Below are 20458 nucleotides of genomic sequence, written 5' to 3'. Positions count from 1 at the left end.
AGTTGTTGGCTGCTGGCCAGTAAAAAAGATTTTAAAAAGACAAATAATATATGCTTCATGCTTTTTAAACCTATGAGATTAAAACTTTGAGCATGGTACATGAAATAACTAATTCCCAGCTTGTCTGGCCTGACAAATGAGTTATAGTGTTAGAAAACAGCAGAGTCATTTAAAGCTGTGATTCTGACTTTATGTCTCTTTAATGGATTAAACCCTGAGCATTAGGCAGTGGTGCCCAATGTATGGTCACATGTATTGAATCCACACAGACCTACTGAAAGCCTGTGTTTAAAGTTACACTGAAGCAGGCATTGCAGCAGGTGAGGAGTTAATGTGCAAAACATTAAGAGCCCTAAAATTCCTCTCTGTCAACAACATATAGGCTGTCCTTTAAAACCTTCCAGCTGTAAATAGCAGCTCTGACAGGAAGGGGAGAGCAGCCCAGGCATCTTGCACTGGCTCTTCTGTGGACTTGAAGTCTTTGAAGGCTGGAGGCTGTACAGAGAACTGGCAGAGATTACAGGAGAATTTTTCAAAGGCATGAAGAGTTCTGAGGGACCCAGCTCCTATTCAAAATCAATGAGTGCTGGACACGTAATTAGCAAGGGTACTTTGAAAATCTCTCCCGCCTTCTCTTTTATGCCAGTTCCTTGCTATAGAAACTGTACGGAAATAGAAATCTAATTGGGAAACACTGTGACCAGGAAACAGAGGTGAGGAAGTGGATTAACTGCATATATCAGTACAGAAACTCTTTCTCAGGCATGTTTATTGCAATTTCTAGTTGAAATCAAAATCAGCATTTTAACCAGTGTGCAAACTCTTATTTTTCTCCTTGGATTTCAAGATTTGGACTCTGAAGATATCTTGTCTTTAGAAATTAGTGGGTTATTTTCAGCAATATTACTTTGCTTTCTGTTATGTTGATAATAGTGTTGCTTTCATGAAATAATACAAAAGGTCCATATCTGTGTTTAGAGGGCAGGACATGTTCATCTTGTCTGTGCTATGCCTGATGAAATCATTCTTTGATGGGCAGAAGTCGTGTCTGATTTCACGTCACAAGGTAGCAGCTACAAGCAGGTGAATGATCACTGCCTTCCCACCACCCTCCCTTCTCTCTCAGGTTTGAACCAAGGTCAAGGAATGATTGGCCAGCCACAAAATTGCATCTCCAGTGCCTTTCAAAATGTAAATTCAAGTGCCAGCTAAAACCAGTGTGAATTGGGAGCTGGAAGCTGGGAATAGGAGAATGGAGAACCCAAAGATGGTTTGGTGAGACCTGTTGTGTGTGTGCATACATTATTGTATTAGCTACACTGATAAACCTCTTCAGAGCTGTAGATATTGCTGGCCGTGGAACAGTCACTTTTTCATTTCCATTATTATTTTCCTAACCATTCTCCTGTGCAATTTCCTACATGACATTCCAGGTGATTATTCCAAAGCAATACATATTGTGTGCCACCTAAGAAAGATTGGACCACTACAATAATTAATTTGAGTCTAACTTCTCCAAGTTTTTTCTCGTTTTCAGCTCAGGTACTCCCTTACTGAGGCTCTGATTTCTGAAGTAACCTATATGCTTGGTGAGAGTAGGTCTTTGTATAACTACCTACAAATCCTGAAAATATTTCTGTTATTTCTTGCTCTCCTGATAAATGAGGATCAGCAGGCTCACCTGACAGTAAGGAAGCTTACCAAAACATTTCATCCTTTTTTGTCGTATGCTTTGAGAAAGGACTCGATTTTCTCCCTTGGGGAGTTGCAATTCAATAGAAGTGAGAATAGATCAAGCACATGGATTACAGAATGGTTATTAATTAAGAGTTTTGTAATATTTATGCACAAATGGAATATTTCAGAAAAGAACCAGGAAGGGTCACTCTCATGCAAATGATTGGAGAATTAAGGTTGTTTTGATGAGAAGGACAAAGGCCACAGAGACATGTACAGCTCCATGGCAGAAGCTGTTACTAGCCACACTGTTCGTGCTGGTAGCTGAGAGCAGAGATGGGCCTTTACCTCTCCTTGGCAATAGGTATTTCTCTTGCCAGAAATCATTCTGATCTTTCATCCAAGAGAAACTTTACTTCTTTCCCTTAAATATAATTCTGCTTTTTGTCATTCTGCCAGCTGATTCAAAGTCCCTGGCTTAGTGCCTCGATATGACACATTTTCAACCTGCCAAAAAGAAAACTCTTAGATAGATGCATTTTGGCAAATAGCTATTATCATGAAGCAAGAAAATCAAGGTTCCACTTGACATGTGCATCTGATTTTAATCAAAGTATTAGACTCTAATATTGATAAATTGGCCAGGAATTGCTCAAACAGTGACTACTGCTCCACTGCCTGTGTAGCAATTAGCTAAATGACACGAATTACTGTGATGCAGCATGCCAATTTTCCCTTTGTCTTTGCAAAAAGAAAACAAAGTAGACACCACCTAATAACTTTAAATAACTTTTAAATAACTTTAAAACTTTTGAAATGCTTTAAAATACTTTTTGTTTACATTCTGTACACTTCTTTCTCTCATCACTCAAATATTGTACAACACTTAATTAGGATGTCTTTCATAAGGGGAGTCATCCTGAAACTTATCCCTTTCATCCACCTAGGAGTTTTCCTTGTTTTAAGTCATAGTTTTCTCACAGAAACATTCAAAAAGATAGAAATATCAGGACCAGAATCCAGCATGGATTTATTAATTTCTTTCACTTAAAAAGCATTTTCACACCATGAGTCATAGTACTGATGGTAATCTTGCATCTTTCAATTCATGCAACTAATTGTACATTGAAACAGGTAAGTATGTCAAAGTTGTCTGACCTTTTAGATGATTTTTTTGGAAGAATAATTTAAATTAAAAGGGTACTGGTTTGCCAAGAAAGCTTTCATTTTTAACAGAAGGATTGAATAGGTGAAATTTGGAGGGAAATGACTGCAGATCCCAGCATTTCCAACACAAGCATAATTCTGATACGTGCAAGTCCCACACTTAGGAAGGTCCCTACTACTGAGTGTGATTATCTCACCCATGCATTATCAGCACAAAGCCTCCAGGGCAGGCTTCAACAGCTCCTTTGCCTTGCACAGGGCAGCGGAGTTTTGATCAGTGAATTCCATTAGGAATTACTTGTCATGGTGATATGCAGCTAGATTTCATTTACCATCATTTTATTACAGCCTCCTGCAGCTCAGTTCCTTTTATTATAGTTCTGTATGCTGCTACATTTTACCTTGTAAGCTGGAGAGTAGCTGAGTGTATTCCCCACAATCCATTAATGTAGTGAAACTTCTATTTCTCCCACTCCACATTAGTGAGGGGGAAAAAGTCTCTCTCTGCAATACAATAGATTTTTAATGGGTCTAATTTAAAAATACTTCTTGCCAGGAGGAAGAAAAAGAAAAAAACTGAACTGTTTTGTAAAAGTTCTGTTTTGTAAAAAAAAATCTGCTCATGAACCATTAAAACAGCAAACACATGGAAAGTAGATCCAAAAGAATAGGGGGTCAGATGTGGACCCATTTTTACTTACACCAAGTGTTTACTTAGCCAAGGCACTTAAGCAGCTGCTGTTAGAGACAAACATCTATCAGACTAACACAGGCAAAGTTCTCTGTTTCACACAAAAGATGTTTAGCTTTAGACAGAGGGAAGAGGTGGTATCTGCCACTTCTTTGTAACAGAACAGGTTTGAGGATCTGCACCATGCTGCTATACTGCCCAATTTTTCAGAACAGGTCAGTTGGCAAATCTGAATCTCCTAATATTAGTGACCAATTCTGAACTGTAAAAATGCTCAGACAATCAAGAACTAAGAACTTCCGCTTGAGGCAAGCAAAAAGAATTCAAATACTTTCCTTTTCTATACTTGGAATTGGATTTTGAGGCTCCAAGGAAAACAAAACTCTGTTCTCTGATATGCCCTGCACAGAGACAATAATATGTGACTTGAATGCTTATAAATAGTTTGCCTTGTCATCCTTCCAGTTTCCCCTCTCCCTTCACTCTTAGTGAAAACAGTACTTACAGGAGCTAAGGCAGGAGTCTCTCCAGGAGCCTTTTCAATCCATTAATTTCCCTTTCTGATGTGAGGCTGTGGTCTAGGTCCAACATGGCAGGTCAGTGGGGTACTTGAGGAAATAGAAGAGACATACACTGAGAAGAATGATTCTCTGCAAATGGCAATCCTCAGGGGGAAGACAGTGTTTCATCTGTGAAATAATAAGCAAATTAACACGTGTAGAACATGTGGAAACATGTAGAAGTAATTTAAACAAACAAGGGAATGGTAGAGCAAACACACTGCCCCTAAGGTGAAGGCTTTAGCAGAGATAAACCATTCACAGTGTACACTCCTTCCAAAGAAAGAAAGATAAACTCAGGCACCCTGCAGTTTCCAGATCTTGATACCAAATTAAAAAGCACTGAAATTCATCAGTCACTGACTTTAACTGGTTTTGAGTGTGATCCTTAAGGAGAAAAGAATGTATCCATGAGGATATTTCCCCACCTTCAAGCAGTTTGAACACTTGCCTCGACAGAGAGTGTAACCCATCCACTCACCCATGCAACGCTGTCCGTGAATAATGATCAGTTTATGCTGTCCCTGCTCTGACCTCCAATAATTACACTGTGAGCCAGCAGAGCTCATCTGTCACTCACCAACTCTGTCTGCAGGCTGGGGAATAAGAGTTTTGTTTACCTCTCCTGGAGTTACTGGAGAAGTACTGAGCTCATCTGCAGCATTATTTAAATTAAAACTTGTGGTTCCCAAACTCCACTTTTTAGGTAGTGGGAAGAGAAAAGCTGAACAGTTGAACAGGATGTATCTTTGGCACCCTGAATATTTCTCCTTCAAGTATTTCTGTCATTTTCAATCATTAACACAGACCTATTTGAATACAGAGCTATTAAATACTTTTAAATGTTAGCTGCTCTAAGTTTTTTCTCTGTTAGCTTTTGGCAATGTAGGAAAGAACTGGAGAACAAAGATTTGGAGAACTTTGATCCCTTCAAACACTACAGGCTTGAAACACCACATGAACCTCCTGATACACTCACTTCAGCTGAGATTGTCTCCTCTGACTGTTTACTTGCCAGAATATTGTATTTAGCTTTACATTTTATATTTCACACTGTCATAACAGAGAGTGATTTTTTATTTGTGCTTGGCCTGTAAAAGTATATAGAGATCATATTGTTTGATGTTATTTTCTCCTCATATTTCACTGAAATCTCAGCTGCCAGCTTCCTGGCACTGAGTGCATTACCTATGAAGTGCAGTGTACCTTCTAACAATCTCTTATTTCAAAGCTCACATTTCCAGTGATAACTCAAATCTGCCTTTTTCCCTATGGTGCTCTCCCTCTGCAGATTGTGGAAGTCGAGTTCTGTTAGAGGATTAAAGCATTATCAGTATTTCTTTACATCTGCATTGATACAATTTCTGGGTAGCTTTACTGAGAACACAGGCAAGTTCCTTTTCATTGAAAGGAACGCTCAGGGAATGAACTTGGAAGGGCTGTGGAGTTATTTGGTGCTGTTATCCCCAAGCTCTGTGATGCAGGAAGGTTTCCACTTTCATATTTCTACAAGTAAAATGACTTAAAAGTACTACTTGCCATTGTGGGATTTTAAGGACCTAAATTCATCCTGATCAGCATTTGCCAGTAACAAGAGCCCATCTGAGAAAATATCAAGGTCAATCACAGCACACAAAGGAGGGACAACTTCCCATAGACAAGAATTTAAAATCACAGATCTCCTGAGAATCCCAGAAATCAGGGGTCTCCTAGAAAATACTACTGGCTACTCTCCCTTGATTTTACTTTTCCTTACAACACATTCCCAGGTAAATAACTCACTGACATGTCAGATTTGAAACATCAAGTCTGTCAGCACTGCTCAAGTGACACAGAAATCTGTAACAAGTATTCACTTGGTAACCTCAGGAATAAAGGGAAAACTTGCAGTTTAACCATCTCAGCAACACCCCATGAGCTTTTGTGTCTTTGCTCTCTTCAGTGAGCCTCTGAGGACTATTAAATAAACACTGGGTATTTCTGGGAGGCCATAGCACCTTCTTATTTCTGCTAAGGATCTAATCATGTGTGTAGAAAATGAAGGTCAATAAAAATCCCTACAGAGATAAATGAGAATCACTTTATTATTTTGGCAAGGCTCTATATCCTCAATTTGGTTTTCTTAACATTCAATACTACAACACTGAATTTTATTTTTTTCCCCTAGTCTGTTTGCAAATTTAGCTGTTTAAAAACTGGCATTAAAAAAAATTAATAAATTTCCAGAAATTGCTAACAGGGCTCAAAAAGGAAGCATAGACAGTATTTTCTCTCCATCACAAGCTATATTTGTCTTCCTGTCCGGGATGCTATCCAGAATAAAGGAGTGTGGCCAGAAAGGAAAGAAGTACAACAACTCCATACTAAAGGAAAATTACAATGAAAAATGAGGAAAAGGCAACAGATGGAGAAAACTGCTGTTACGGATCCATTCTGCCTCCCCTACTCTAAAAGAATATTTATTGACCACCTGTTAGCTAAAAAGGTGAGCATTTCCTTCAGAACCTAAAATTAAGATGAAAAAATGGAAAAAAATGAAATGGGTTTTCCCCAGTGCTCCGAAACCAAAATGAAGCACACACTGAAGTTTCTTTCTTTTGTTCCTTCCTTTTTTCCCACTTTTTCAATGAGGAGCCAAAATGGAACTACCTGGCTTTGCCCATTAGAGTTAGCACACACCTATCATTTTAGGGGAAATAATGCATTTCAGTCACTACAGAAACAAAGGAATAAATGAAAGAATCAATCTTTCTCAAAGCAACACCAACAAACATATTGTTGACTTAACCCTTATTTTCAGTATGAAATTCAGCCTGAAGAAACCTGGTTTATAAAGACAAACTACTAACGAAACACAAACCCATTATTTGAATCTCTACTCCAGGAGCATGAAGCCTGGCTGAATTTGTACCTCCTTTGATACCAGCCCAGCCTCTGGATTTGTACTTCCAGAGCTGGTGAGGAGAAGCAAAGGTCTGGAAGAAAACTGCTACAGTTCAATTGGTGATTTCATCAACTGCAACTGCTTGCCACCTATGCATATTACCATTCTCCAATGTCTCATTGACTGTTCTGGGGAGGATAAAGTATCACAGGCATTGGGAAAAGGGTTTCCCTGCTCCAAACCCGGAAACATCCAAGGAATGGTCTCACCAAAGTTCTTGGGATACTTTCCCCCACCTGTGATTTGGAGGGAATTCTACTCAGACTGAGCTGCTGATATTCTGACACTGATACTGAGCTACAGAATATCAGAGTTGCTCAATGAAACTGGAAGGAAGAACAAGGGCTTCAGACACCTGAATCCTTGAAAGTCCTTTCTCTACTGAGAAAACCATCTCAAGACTGAAAAACTGTCCAGAAGGAAATGAAGACCCAAAACCATCTGCAAATAATATTCTGCTTCTCAAGCCTCTGTGAGACTTCTGCATGACTACATTTTAGGAATCTTTCTTGAAAGTCACTTTTTGGCTACAGCATCTTGTAATGCCCTCAGTCTCACACAATATTAATTGTTTAAATAGAATCTCAACAAAGTGCCAAACCTGCCACTAAAATGCAAGTCCATGCAAAATGAGCTTCTCAACTGCCCATCCTGGCCTTTCAGATGTAAAACATAAGACAAATGGAGAATATAAAACCAATTCCAGCGTAACATGAAAAAACAGATTTCTTAAAACATTTTTGTGTCTATAAAATGCATGCACTTCTGTAAAGTGACACAATAGCATCTACAGAAAAAAATCAACAGTTTATCATGTTCATCAGATGAGAGTGACATAAAACCAAACAGGTTTGGTTTTTTCCTTTCCAATTCACCCACAGGTCTTGCATAGCATGTAAGAAATTATTCAGGGAAATAGCAGATATTGCACATGGCTAGTCTGTTATTACACTTGAAAGGGCAATAATCTTTATTAGGTCATTTTCAAGACTCCAGTAGAGCTGCATTAGGAATAGTTCAAAATACAATATTGGTATATGTCGGTGATTTTAATTTTACAGAGAGCATTTTTTGCATTTGCATCATTTGGAATGCTAACACTGCTTGCTCACAAATTAATACAAAATTGGGTATTTGCTTCCAGCTAATCACCCAGATAATGTGATGAACATGGATCATCACTGGATGTGAAAGATATTTAAAAATATTTTGATAATTTCTACTCATCCACAAAAACAGATTAAGAACTCTAAAATGTATTTCCTTCTATCAGGTTCAGAAATAATGAAAACATGTATATCCTCCTTCCAAAATCATTCTCTGTAAATGATGGAATTAAAAGGATTTGAGATTTTCTCTAAACCATTAGTAGCTTTTTCGGTAATTTTGAGAATATCTTGATATGCAAGTGAGTTGGGATTTTTGGAATTATATCAGAATAAGCAAGATAAAATTAAAACAGAATAAGCAAGACAAGATTAGAAAGACATTTTTAGACTGAATATTACTCAAACTTTTTTCTATTATTGCAAAATAATGAAAAGAATAATGCATGTGCATGTTCATGACACAACACATTCTCTGGACAGTAAACCTCAGTAAGGAATCAAAGAAAAGTTATCAAGATGAAAATTCAGGTCTAAAAATTTAACACACTGGAAAGCAGAAACAGAGATTCCATTAAGTGGCAAATACTGCTTTGCAACTCCCTGATTTCATATTCTGATTTCAAGAAATGAAATGGTCCCATTCCAAATCCAGACACTTGTGCTGGAATAAGTACTGATTCCTCAGAAAACCATAGCTGTTCATGAGCACTGAACACTGGCAAGAGATTTCTTTTTTTTATGAATAACATGTAAAATAAACTCAGGTGAGTGGGTGCATACTTATATAAGGAAATATTTAAAAGTTGTTTTCTTAAAGCCAAGTTGTTGCAATATATCAGCATTGTGAATTAATTTATTGATTCCTATCTCAGAAGCAACATCTTGAGAAATATTTACCAGAGATGAATAAATTTTGAAGTCAAACTTAGTTTTCCATGACTTTCATTAAGGTGAGAGTTAATGTCAATAATTCATTGAAGAATTGATTCACTGCTCATTTTAACACAGCTTGGAAATACCTGTCTACCTGAAAGTTGCTATGTTAGCACACTATATAACTTTTTAAACATTAATCTATGCCTTATTTTCTTTTGAGTTTTAGAGGAAGAGGTGAATTCATTAATGTGTGTCACAGAACTGGTCCTTCTCACAAGTGATTGTCCTCTTGGCAAGGGCTGATATCAGAGGAAGAGAACTGGAACATGCAGAGCATTAGATCCAGCAGGAAACAGCACAAACCAAGGCTCAATCACTCCAGCAATAGTTCCAGTACACTTTTTATAGTTTAGGTGCCACAGAGTACAATTTCTTGTCTGTCAAGTCCTTACTGAAGAAAATAGGAAGGAAGAATGAGCTGCTCACTTATCCAAGTGATGGATTATCTGGTCTTGTCTACAATACCTGCTACACCTCTCCTATCTATCCTGAGGTGCTGTAAATGTCCCTGCTAAAACCTGTGATCCACTGTTAGGGCCTACATAGGGGATAAAGGAAGAAGGATGATGATTTCCTTGATGGAAGCTCATCATCTACCGCCAAGCAAACTGTGATGTTAGTAGGGAAGAAATTTCTTCTTGCTCCCATGCCCTTCATAAGCAATTAGCTTTTACTCTTTAAAGTTACAGCATGCTCCTTATTTCAGTTTACATAACTTCAAGTGTTAATTATTGGTTATAAAATTGCCCTTTTAAAAATTACACGTAACTATTTCATACTGTAAACTTCTGCAGCTCTGACTGAAACAGATGGGTGCTGAGCTATGGAGCATGCTATTTATTTTTAGATGTTGTAGCTTTATTTTTGATAATTTCAGTCTTGTGTTTAAGGATCAAATATGTGTATCTGTGTCTATATCAGTATCAGTGCCATAAGAACAGCAGGTTAGCACTTAGCCAACAGAGAGATAATTTCTGTAGTCCCACCACAGAGAAGTCTGGAAAACACAAGTGTACTGCTGCTCTGAATTGTCTCAGATAGTGTTCCCAAATCACAGAACATTATCTGAGCACCACCAGACTGCTCTGCATCTCTTTTAAGCCCTGTCTATACACAAATATTTTCAATTGGCTGCTACCATACAGGGCAGAACTCTGGGTTCCACCGTGTGATCTGAGTTGATAGGGCTATTTGCATTGCGCATGGATTTTCATATGGACAGGGATGGCAGGAACCTCCTCCCTGAAAGTCAGCAAATCCAGACTAATTTACAGCAGACAGGAGCTGCTTCTTAGCATACTTAGCTGCTTCTTTACCTGGTTGATCTGTCAAAGACTCAATAACTCTATCTGCTGAAATGAAAGTGCACATCTAAGCATAACAGAACAACTCAGACATTGTTGTTACAGCTGAGCTGCCAGATTCAGCAAGATCCACGTTCAGAAGAGGATGTTTGTTAATGAAATACCTGGGCATATGGCTAATTTATGCTTCTCAAGCAACTCCTGTATCCCAGCTACTGTGACTGTCATGAAATATAGTTGTGCAATTTATCTGGCTAGATTAAAATCATGAGCTCATAGCACATCAAAGACAGCTTTATACTTACGCTGTGGGTCTGCACAGCACAGCCAATGCAATTTCCCAAACTCTTATTTAATGACATAAAGCAGAAAGAAAAACAAGTGGAGCTGTTGTAAGGGTATCAATCCCACCTGACTTACAGAACTGTGATGTTGAGTCAGATTCACTGCTAAGCACGTCAGAACTTGCTAAGAATCAATTTGGCTCATTGGCATCCCAATGGCAGATTAATCTGTGTGAACTCTCTGGCTGAATAGACATTGCCCAACCCCCTGTAAAATATTATTTTTCATAGTATAAGACACCTAAGCAATTTTTATAATTGAAAATATTTTAATAATCTGTTCCTCAGCTAGAAGGACCTACAGTCAAAATGCCAACTTCAATCTTATTTTGGTAGCAGGCATCTTCTTAAAAAACATTCTACCTACACTTCTGCAGCAATAAATTTGTTTCTGTTAAAGAGGTGGGGAGAGGATTTTGATCACAAAAGAGACTAAATGAGTTTTTGTTACAGGTCTTGGGTTTACCTCTGAAATCTAATTCAACAGACAGATAAGTGCCAGTAATGACCACGAGCAATCACAATCTACAGAGCACTGGAGAAGATGAATATTTACAGTGAGTGAAGAAAGCCAAGTAAACCTTAGCTCAGCCTCACAGGGTCACTGGTGAAATGGGACTGTCTCACCCTGGTAACTTCCAGAATATTTACTCTGGGTGTTCCCCCAGTGCAGTGGTGTTTGTGCCATTATTGCTACCCCGGCATTCCCTCGCAAAGGCTCCTTTCAGCTGCTCTCCACAGGTGACGAGAGTTACTAAAGAATGTCCATGGTCTGTCCTGCAGGTAATGGCTCATCAGGCACAGGCAGCCCAGGAGAAAAACACAGCCAGCTGAGGTGGCCTCTGTAGGCTTGGGCAGAGCTGGAGCCTGGCTAAGAGCAAATTACACCAACAGGCTGCTGGCTATTTTCAGGTGCCTCTCTGTAACACCTTTGCCCTTTCTCCCACTGGAGACAAAGGGTTCACTGCAGAGGGTGAAAATAAATGAAAATATGCATGTTCTGATACAAAAATCTCCAGATTCTCTCAGCAGTGCTTGTATATTTTACATTATAATGACAGAAAATTTGTATCTCAGAGTTCAGAGGCCATGGCAGCTCTAGGCAGAGGCAATTCATTCCCTCAGCCACACTAATAAAATCTGTGGATGTCAGGAAGAGCAGTAAAAGATCTTGCTGAAACTCTGAGGGGCATTAACACTTGTTACTGGCAGAAATTTGAGCTCTGGGACAACGGGACAGGACAATATATTCTATCCAGCCAATCCATCTGAATGTTGGTGTTTCTCAAAGCACGGTTGCCTTCTTCCAAAAAAGAAGAGAAAAGTTCATAGACCTTCAGGACTGTGGCTTCAAATGAAAGAGTGTGGATTAGAATGGGGTCATTTTGGGATAAACTGCCCAGAATTATAGATCTTGGGAACAGCCTGCCTGCTCAGTGACACTGGTGTTCTTGTCAGCTTCTCTGCCAATAGCAGCAGTACCTCTGACAAGAATGGCAATTTCATTAAGTGTTTGGGTGTTTTGGAAACAGAACTCTACCTGCTCTCAGTTAATAGGAAAATTTGAAATAGCAACTTGGAGCAGATCTAGATCAATGTAGAAATGAGTAAAAATCTAAATTTGCTGTGAAACAGTAATCCTGTTCCTTTCATTGGCTTTATTTTTCACATCAGTAAGATCTGTGGAAACAGGAAGAACAGATTTCCACATCATCCTGTCATAGGGCTGGGTAGAGTTGCAAGTTTCCAAATCCTGTTCTTGTCCCCATGCTGAACAGAACAGAGTTTATCAGTGTCAACAGGAAGTCACATTGAGAAGCAAAAGACAGTAACCCACTAAACTATACCTACTCCTGGAATTTGAGGTCTCTGCATAAATGTTTCTGTAACATGTCATATTTACAGGGTAAACAAATTGTTTGCTTGTTCTGAATCATATTAGGCTTGGCTTTTGCTCTTAATTAGTAAAAGTAATTGATAAATGTAAAGATAACATTAAAAAAGCTGTAAGGGAAAGATTTCAGGAGAGACTCCAGTAATTATTACACACTGATATTACAGAGTACATCCCACACACCCCTGCACAGTAAATTGGGATATTTAATTTGCCATTTCTCTGGATCAGTGGAACACTGCTCTCTGAATGGGTATTGGTATGAGGAGGAGATTACCACTAAGCATTACCTATGCAGACACTATTTCACCTGAGAGTCTTTGCAACTTTCCCAACCTACACAGATTTTCCACCAGATCACCTCATGGTGTATGGCTGACTTCAGAAATGTCTCCTCAAAGAGACGTTTCAAATTCTGCTCCCAGAATACTGAAATGCTGAATAGCTTTAATTTAAATAATGTTACCATAGCATTTTCATCCTATGTTTCCAGGTAATGGAATGGCTGAAAATTCCTAGAGCTCTGACACTTCTCCCAGGCTGTGGAGATAAGGCTTTGCCACTGGGGCAGCACAAACCCTGCACTAACACCTGGAGCAGTGGGAAAAGCTCCTCAGTCACAGCCCATCTAATCTTGCACTAATCCATGGAGCCTCACTTCCAGCCAGGGCTTCAGCCACAGAAAAGCACTTGAGGAAACATTTAAAAAACTGCTTTGAAAAACATAATGTCAACTGTTAAAAGAGTCTAAAATGTAGGATTTACAAACGTGTTAATTATGTTGTGGTGCTTTTACTTACTGGACAATAATATTGCTCCCAGAGACAGATGGGAGCATCCCAAAGGCAGATGATTGCCCTTCAAAGGAATCCTGATGTCCTATTTGTAGCAGGTAGAATTTAATCATAAAAATAATAATTTTTTCAAGTTGCCTCAAGACTAAATAACCAATACCATCTTAAAGAGATAGTCACAGATGGATAAACTCTATAACCACTGGCTTTTGTAAGCTGGCTTTTGTAAGCTGTTAATCTGAAACTCTGGAAATTTGTTAAAAGGCCACTAGTCATGCAAGCACTTCAGGTTGGTGTGATCAAGGAAAAAATTTAAATCACAGTTTAGTATTATGTACAGGTTTTGATTTTTAAAAAAGTTGTTATTATTTTGTTAACTATTTTGTCTTTTATGGAATTATCATACCACATAAGAATAAAGATTGATGTGGCTATCATTATCTAGGAGTTACTCTCCTAGTGAATTACTTCAAAGCCACCTAGATGTGGCACTTGGGGACATGGTTTAGTGGTGGGCTTGGCAGTGCAGGGTCAGCACACTCGATAATCTTGAATTGATAATCTCAAAGCTCTTTTCAAAAGGAAATGATTCCATGGTCTGGAACGTGGCTGAAATATTAACTTACTCAGCACTGGAAATAACCCCTAAAGATTGTTACTGGTTTAATGGACCACCCTTCCCTTTGCTATGAAGTTTTTTATTCAAGTGTTGCTTGTGCTCCTGCACCACAGTAATGTCACCATGAATATATAACCTGCACACAGTGTATGTTTACACAACATATTTCAGAGATCAATAGGGGATTTGGCATGAAATGGAAATACATGAACCCTGTAATTTCAAATAGAAAAGTTATTCATTAACTACTTGAAAGAAAAAAAAGAAAACACATTGCTGGAACAAATTTATCGTATGTGCATTTTAGGTAGGTTTTACACCTTTTTTTGGGTCCTTTGTCTTTATTCCAGGGAAAAGAAATTCAATATACAATTTTAGTTTTATTACCTTTGTACTATTCCCATCAAATAAATCTGGCTTGTGAAGGTCTTTCTCTGTTTTTTTAGAAGATCATTCTTGAAATGAAACTTTCTTTTCATTTCAGTGTAACATATCCTGTTTTAATAAAGAGTTTTGCTTCCTATTGAGAGCATTTTGACAAAATAATAAGATTGCTTTTGTTTGCCATTTAATTTACCAGTGGATCGATAGAGTTAGACATAACTACTTCTAGTATTAATACTCACAAATTCCAAGGGATCTGGAGGTTAAATCGTAAACAAAATATTTCATTGGCATTGATCTGAAAAGCAGACTGACAGCATTGCTAAAATTCATGAGCTTACAATTATAAATCTCCCCAAACCAACAGGAGATGGATCTGATTATTTTGCTTTGAAAGGGTCATTCCTTTAAAGCTGCAAGAGTTTATCAATTTATAAAAGATTCAATGAACTGTATTTTCCTTTAGTTTCTGTCACAACTCTTCCTTGTGATTACCCAGGCTAGGCCAGGTTATGAGAGTGACTGATCATTTTGCTCTCTATTTCAGGCAACCTCAAATTTACAGGATTTATGAATCATGCTAGATCTTTTGTGATATAAAGATTACAGGTAACCTGAACTTACTTGATGTACTGTGATATCCTGCCAGAAGTACAGCCACTCATTATGCCACAAGTGTGTGAAAAAATGCCTGAATTTCATCTCCTTTTGGGCACTATCCACCAAAGCTACAGTGACAGCTTATTTCTTTAAAGAAACAAGAATTTTCATGTACACTGTAGGTGACAGAAGTATTGCCTTCTTTACCTGATTCCCCTCCCACACCTTTTTTCTCTTGCTCCAAGAAAAATCTGAGTAGGCCAGCTCTTTACACAGCCTTGATTGTTCTATTTCCATCACTAATTGTGCACATTTTATTTGCCAGAGAAAATGGAACATTAGCAAATTCCAAAGCAAGCACCAGGCCTTATAAAGCTCTGAATGGAAGCGCTGGTAAAAGAGAATCCTTCTCTGAAAAGCACCTTTCAAATGTCCATTACTGGGATTCCCACATCACCAAACAACACAACTGTGATTACATTTTGACTGCTGATACCCTTGTCCCTGGATCACGCTGACCCCAGCCCCAGGAGATCAGTCCCTCTGCTGTGCTGATGGCTGAGCTCCAGCAATGACAGAATTCTCTGCCTGGTGCCAAGAACCCAGGAAGCACAAACTTCTCTCTGGCACCAATGCTCCTCCTGCCAGAACAAAGGCAAGAATCAGTGGCAAGCAGGAGACAGTAAGAATGGTGGGATAATAGCTAAACTCCAGTTCCTTGTGCAGGTGTGTGCAGCCTTCAGAGAGCTGCTCATTCCATTGATGAATTCCTGCAGTGCTTTCCTTGGAGCTCACAGGGCTAGGGAAAGTGGGGTGGATTTTTTGGTGGTGATGTGTGGGTAAGCATGAGTAGGAACCAAGCCTGAAAACCAATAAGTAAGAGAAAGCTAATGAAATAAAATACAAATACTGCTTTTTAAATTATTTTCATCTGTTCCTGCACAGGAAAAGTTAGCATGCCCCTGACTCTGGTGGTTTAACTGCATCTAAAAAACCAAGCAGACAATTTTTTTAAAAAATGGTAACACTTGCATAACAATTTTAAGGTGGTAAAAGTGACTTGTTTCTTAACCTTGTACCAACCTGCATTACCTACCAAAACCAGAGCTGTGCTCCTTTCACTCAGACTGTGTGCACAGCATGAATTAATTAATATTTTTGGCCAGATTACTGTATCATTTAGAATAAGGTACTGCACAACTTTCCTGGGTGTCTGTAACAGCCCTAAATGAAGAAGCATGGCTATGGTGCCGTATGTACAGTGATAAACAGGAAGATGGAAAACAAAATATTTATTATTATTGAAATTATTATTATTGGAAAAATTAAAAAGAGCAATGGTAGGTTGAAAGTGAATACCTCTAAACTTTGTTTAAAGTATTAGTGGCCTTTTAAATTTATTTTTATGAATTGAGACTATTGTTAGTGACTATTTTTCCTGATTTGGACAAGGCTTCTCAAAGAAATATTTTTTAGAAAGACTGGGACAACTTACAGCCATTACCATGAGCATCATTTTGCAAATGAAAATTCCAGATTATTTCTCTCACCCACTTCCTAAAAAGAAAGCACTTTTGCTATGCAGACAGGTACCAACATGTGTGGTTAAAATCTTGTTAGAGCACTTCAAAGGAACATTACTGACTTATTCTGGGTTTTTTCTTCTTTACAAGGAGAAACTAAAAATCCTAAGAGATACCTTCAAAGATGTTTGCTTTTCTCAAACTGTTCACCATGGACATTTTACTCTTGAAACTTACATTTAAGCAAAACCCCTCCTCTCAAAAACTCAACTTCTACTGTTCCAACTGTCCTTTACTTAGATTGAAATAAAAGATGTTATGCTACAAAATGTAGTTTCAGTTACACTCTTGCTTTACTTTTATGCACTAGATGGTTTACAAGAATTCAGTCTAATAAAAGTCAGCTCAGTTAAAAGGATAACTTCACCAGCAGTTTCATCTGCCTCTTATTTTAAGCTTTATCTCCCCTTTTTTGAATCAAATGCCTTCCAGCCATTCAAAGCATTTTTGTGTTAAGATTTCAAAGTTTCCTGTATTCGGAAAAGCTACGGATGAAGCTGGTGCTTTATAGTATTATGTTATCAACTCATCAATTTCCTATAGTTATTTCCAGTGGTCTGCTCCCACCACTCCACATGGAACTACCTGCCTGAGGCCACCACTCAGAACACTGTTATTTTAAAGCACAGGTGGGCAAGACTTTGCTCCTTCTTGGCCAAATTTTATTTCAATTGTGTTTCAATTTTTTTGTTTAGTCATCCATGAACAGGACTTTATTAATAGTAATTTTGAAGAACGAGTAAAAATGTACACTGTTGCAATATTTGCTAATGTTTCAGCTGCACATTTACAAACATGGCTCAGTGCAAGTCAGAAAGAGGTAGGATACCCAAGAAATCCATACTTTTTTACTGCAAATTGGCCCATACAGGTCTTGTTAAAGGGATCAAGCTTCAGTGGGAAAGCAGAAATCAAGAAAAACAGAGCAGCAAAGGCATACCTACTTCAAGCAGTGAAAGAGAAGAAGGCTCATGCTTGGCATTGGTAAATAGCAAATAAATAAACAGCATTGATCTGGAAGTTGTTACTCAGCAGCTAAGCCCTTGTTCAGAGAGGAACAGGACAGCAGTTGCTCTTCGCTGACTTTTAAACACCTAAAATGCCATTTTAATTTCTTATGCACAGGTTTCTAGAGACCTGAACAAAAATACTGCTACTCTGCACAGGCCATTCCAGAAGCAAACTTGGACTTCTGATCTCCAGCCTGAAAGTTAGTCATTCCTGCTTTTGAAGTAGTGTATGAACAGGCATCCACCGTCCTACACACACTTTACTGGGATGTACTGCTGCACTGTGTCCCTCTGCTCCCGGCTGGGGGAGCAGGATCGACGGCGGCTAGCTCCGACACAGCCAGCACCGGGGGGCACTCTCCGGAGGCACTGCCGTGTCCAGAGAGCGCCTAGCTGGAATAGTTAGAGGCAGCTGCGGCAAAGTGAAGAAAAGAGGGTCTCTGTCCGGGGGTAGAAATCCGGTTTTATTGAACACCAGGGCAACCAGCCGACCGGGGACCCCGGGCAGCCAGCTACACGGGGTTATAAAGGGGGCGGAGAACAGGGGTGGAACTGGACCCAGGTCCAATCAGGAAACAGGGGGGTGGGGGGCTACAAAGGAGTGACTGTAGGGGTAACAAATGCATTTGAACTGGGGGCGGGACCCCGGCTCCTAATCCAATCACTCGACGGGAACAGCAGAAGATTCTGGAACAACAGGAGGGGACGCTGAGTGATGGATAGGGGTCTGGGGAGGGGTTACAGTAATGAATTATCACAAATAAGGACAATTGGGGTGGAGATAAGGGGATTGGCATGAACTGATGGGGAGGGGAGAACCAGGGCAGAACCATGTAACAGGAGTGAACAGGGGTGAACAGAACATACCAACTTTACATCATCTGCAACAAAAATGACACACTACAACATCTCCCCCTTTTTTGTTTAAAAACAAAAGAGGACTTTGGGGGAGGGGAACTACAATTCAAAAGGAGCTGCATTCAATTTAGATGTTGAATTCAGAGTTGGGATCTAAGTCCTCAAACCAAGGTTGGCTCATTGTGGCTTCATTCCACGTGCACCCGCTTAGAGATGATTCACTTTCGGGTGTTGGAAGTTCAGGGGAGTGGGCAGCACGGTTGATAGCAAGAGGTGTGGTGGTCTGATTAATAATTCTCATTATCAACTTATAAACTATAGTAATGCCAACAGAAACACACATAGCGATAAAAACAATAGTTAATACAGTTCTGAGAATGGATCCGACCCATCCTGAGATCCCCAGCTGAGAGAAGATGTTCCCCAACCAGTCTGATGTCTCTTGCTTGATGTCATGCACTACATCGGCCATCTTCATGATAGTTTTGCGAGCATCCTCGGCCCTCGATGACGGATTGAGGCAGCAGAGGCCCTCAAACTCCTCACATTGGTGGTTGTGGAGCAGTAACAGAAAGTCGATCGCTGCTCTATTTTGCAGCGTTGCCTGTCTCGTAACTTCCTCGTCTGCTAGGAGGTCCATCAGGGCAGCTGAAGTAAGATTCACTTGTTTTGCCACCCAGCACTCTAGGTGCTCCAATTCACCTAGAGCCTTGGCTGCGGCCACCCACGGTAAAAATACCGAAACAGCAATGTTTTTGGAACGGGACCAATGAACAATTTCGGCGTCACACTCTGGGTCAATTTGATGGGTGTTCCTCTTAACTCGGGCCGAATCTTGTGTGACATTCTTTTTACGCCAATTAATAATTTGAGTATGATTGGGAGAAAACAGCGTCAGCTGTCCAAAAGTACAGGGACCTCCGGTGAGGCGAGAGGGGATGCCTGCCCATGCTCGGTCTCCGCAAATTAAAAAGGTGTTTTTGGGCAGGGTACGGGGTTGACCATAAAATGTGGAAGCCGCATTAATGTGTATAACTGTATTACACCATGCTTTTGCTTGGTATTCAATTTTATTTTGGCGGACTTACTGAAAGGATTTTGCCAGGGGAGAAGGGTTGATCGTGAACTGGAAACATAAAGTGGCATGGGCAGAGCCAAGCAATTCGAATTCTGTGGGTTCCTTATCAGCAGGCTGAAGGGCAGCTAAAGTGTCCCTCCAAAGGATTTTAGGGTCGGAACTGGGGGAATTGACAACACTCCGGGGAAGGAATGATCTGAAGGGAGAAGCAAGGGAAGGGGGAACATCACCGGGTTTGAATGGGATCCCCACGAGACAGGTCGACAAGGGGTCTGCTGCTGATGCGGTGGTGAGGCAAAGGTGGTCTTGGCCGAGGGCTCGAGCAAGAGTCTTCCACACGTTGGCCTTTGGTTGGGGAACAATCCACAAGGTGGAGGGATGGAACAGGGAAATCAGGATGAGCGTGCACAGTAGCATGAAGGGGAGGTGGAACATTCTCAGGCCGGTATTGACTGAAAGAAACGAATAAGAGAGAAATTAATGGGAAAGTTCTTGGTTCTGCCCAGGGGGACCAGACAGTGAGACACCTTTCCTCTTCCTTCTCCAAGCCACCTCCTCTACCTGTGCTACACCACCTGTCACATGTGCTTTACCTGGAAGGAATGGCTTGACCCACTTCGAGGGGACCCATTTCAACCCCGTGGGGGTGGATACGCAAGCGTATCCCCTTCCCCACGTTACCAGGTCAAATGGGCCCTCGACCTTCCAGGTTTCTGGGTCTTTGATTAGCACGGGTGGCCTTGCCTTCAGCTGCAGATCCTGATGTTGCTGGAAATGCCTCGTGATGGGTGGGTTCAAACTCTCAAAGGTACAATTTAGAAAATTAAGTGTAAAAAGTGCCCTTGAGAGCTGAACCTGAGGGGATTCCACCTTCATCACCCCCTGTTGTCGCTGAAGAATTTTCTT

Source organism: Motacilla alba, chromosome 4 (assembly GCF_015832195.1).
Source record: "Motacilla alba alba isolate MOTALB_02 chromosome 4, Motacilla_alba_V1.0_pri, whole genome shotgun sequence".
NCBI classification, from domain to species: domain Eukaryota; kingdom Metazoa; phylum Chordata; class Aves; order Passeriformes; family Motacillidae; genus Motacilla; species Motacilla alba.
This window is presented reverse-complemented; position numbering follows the sequence as displayed.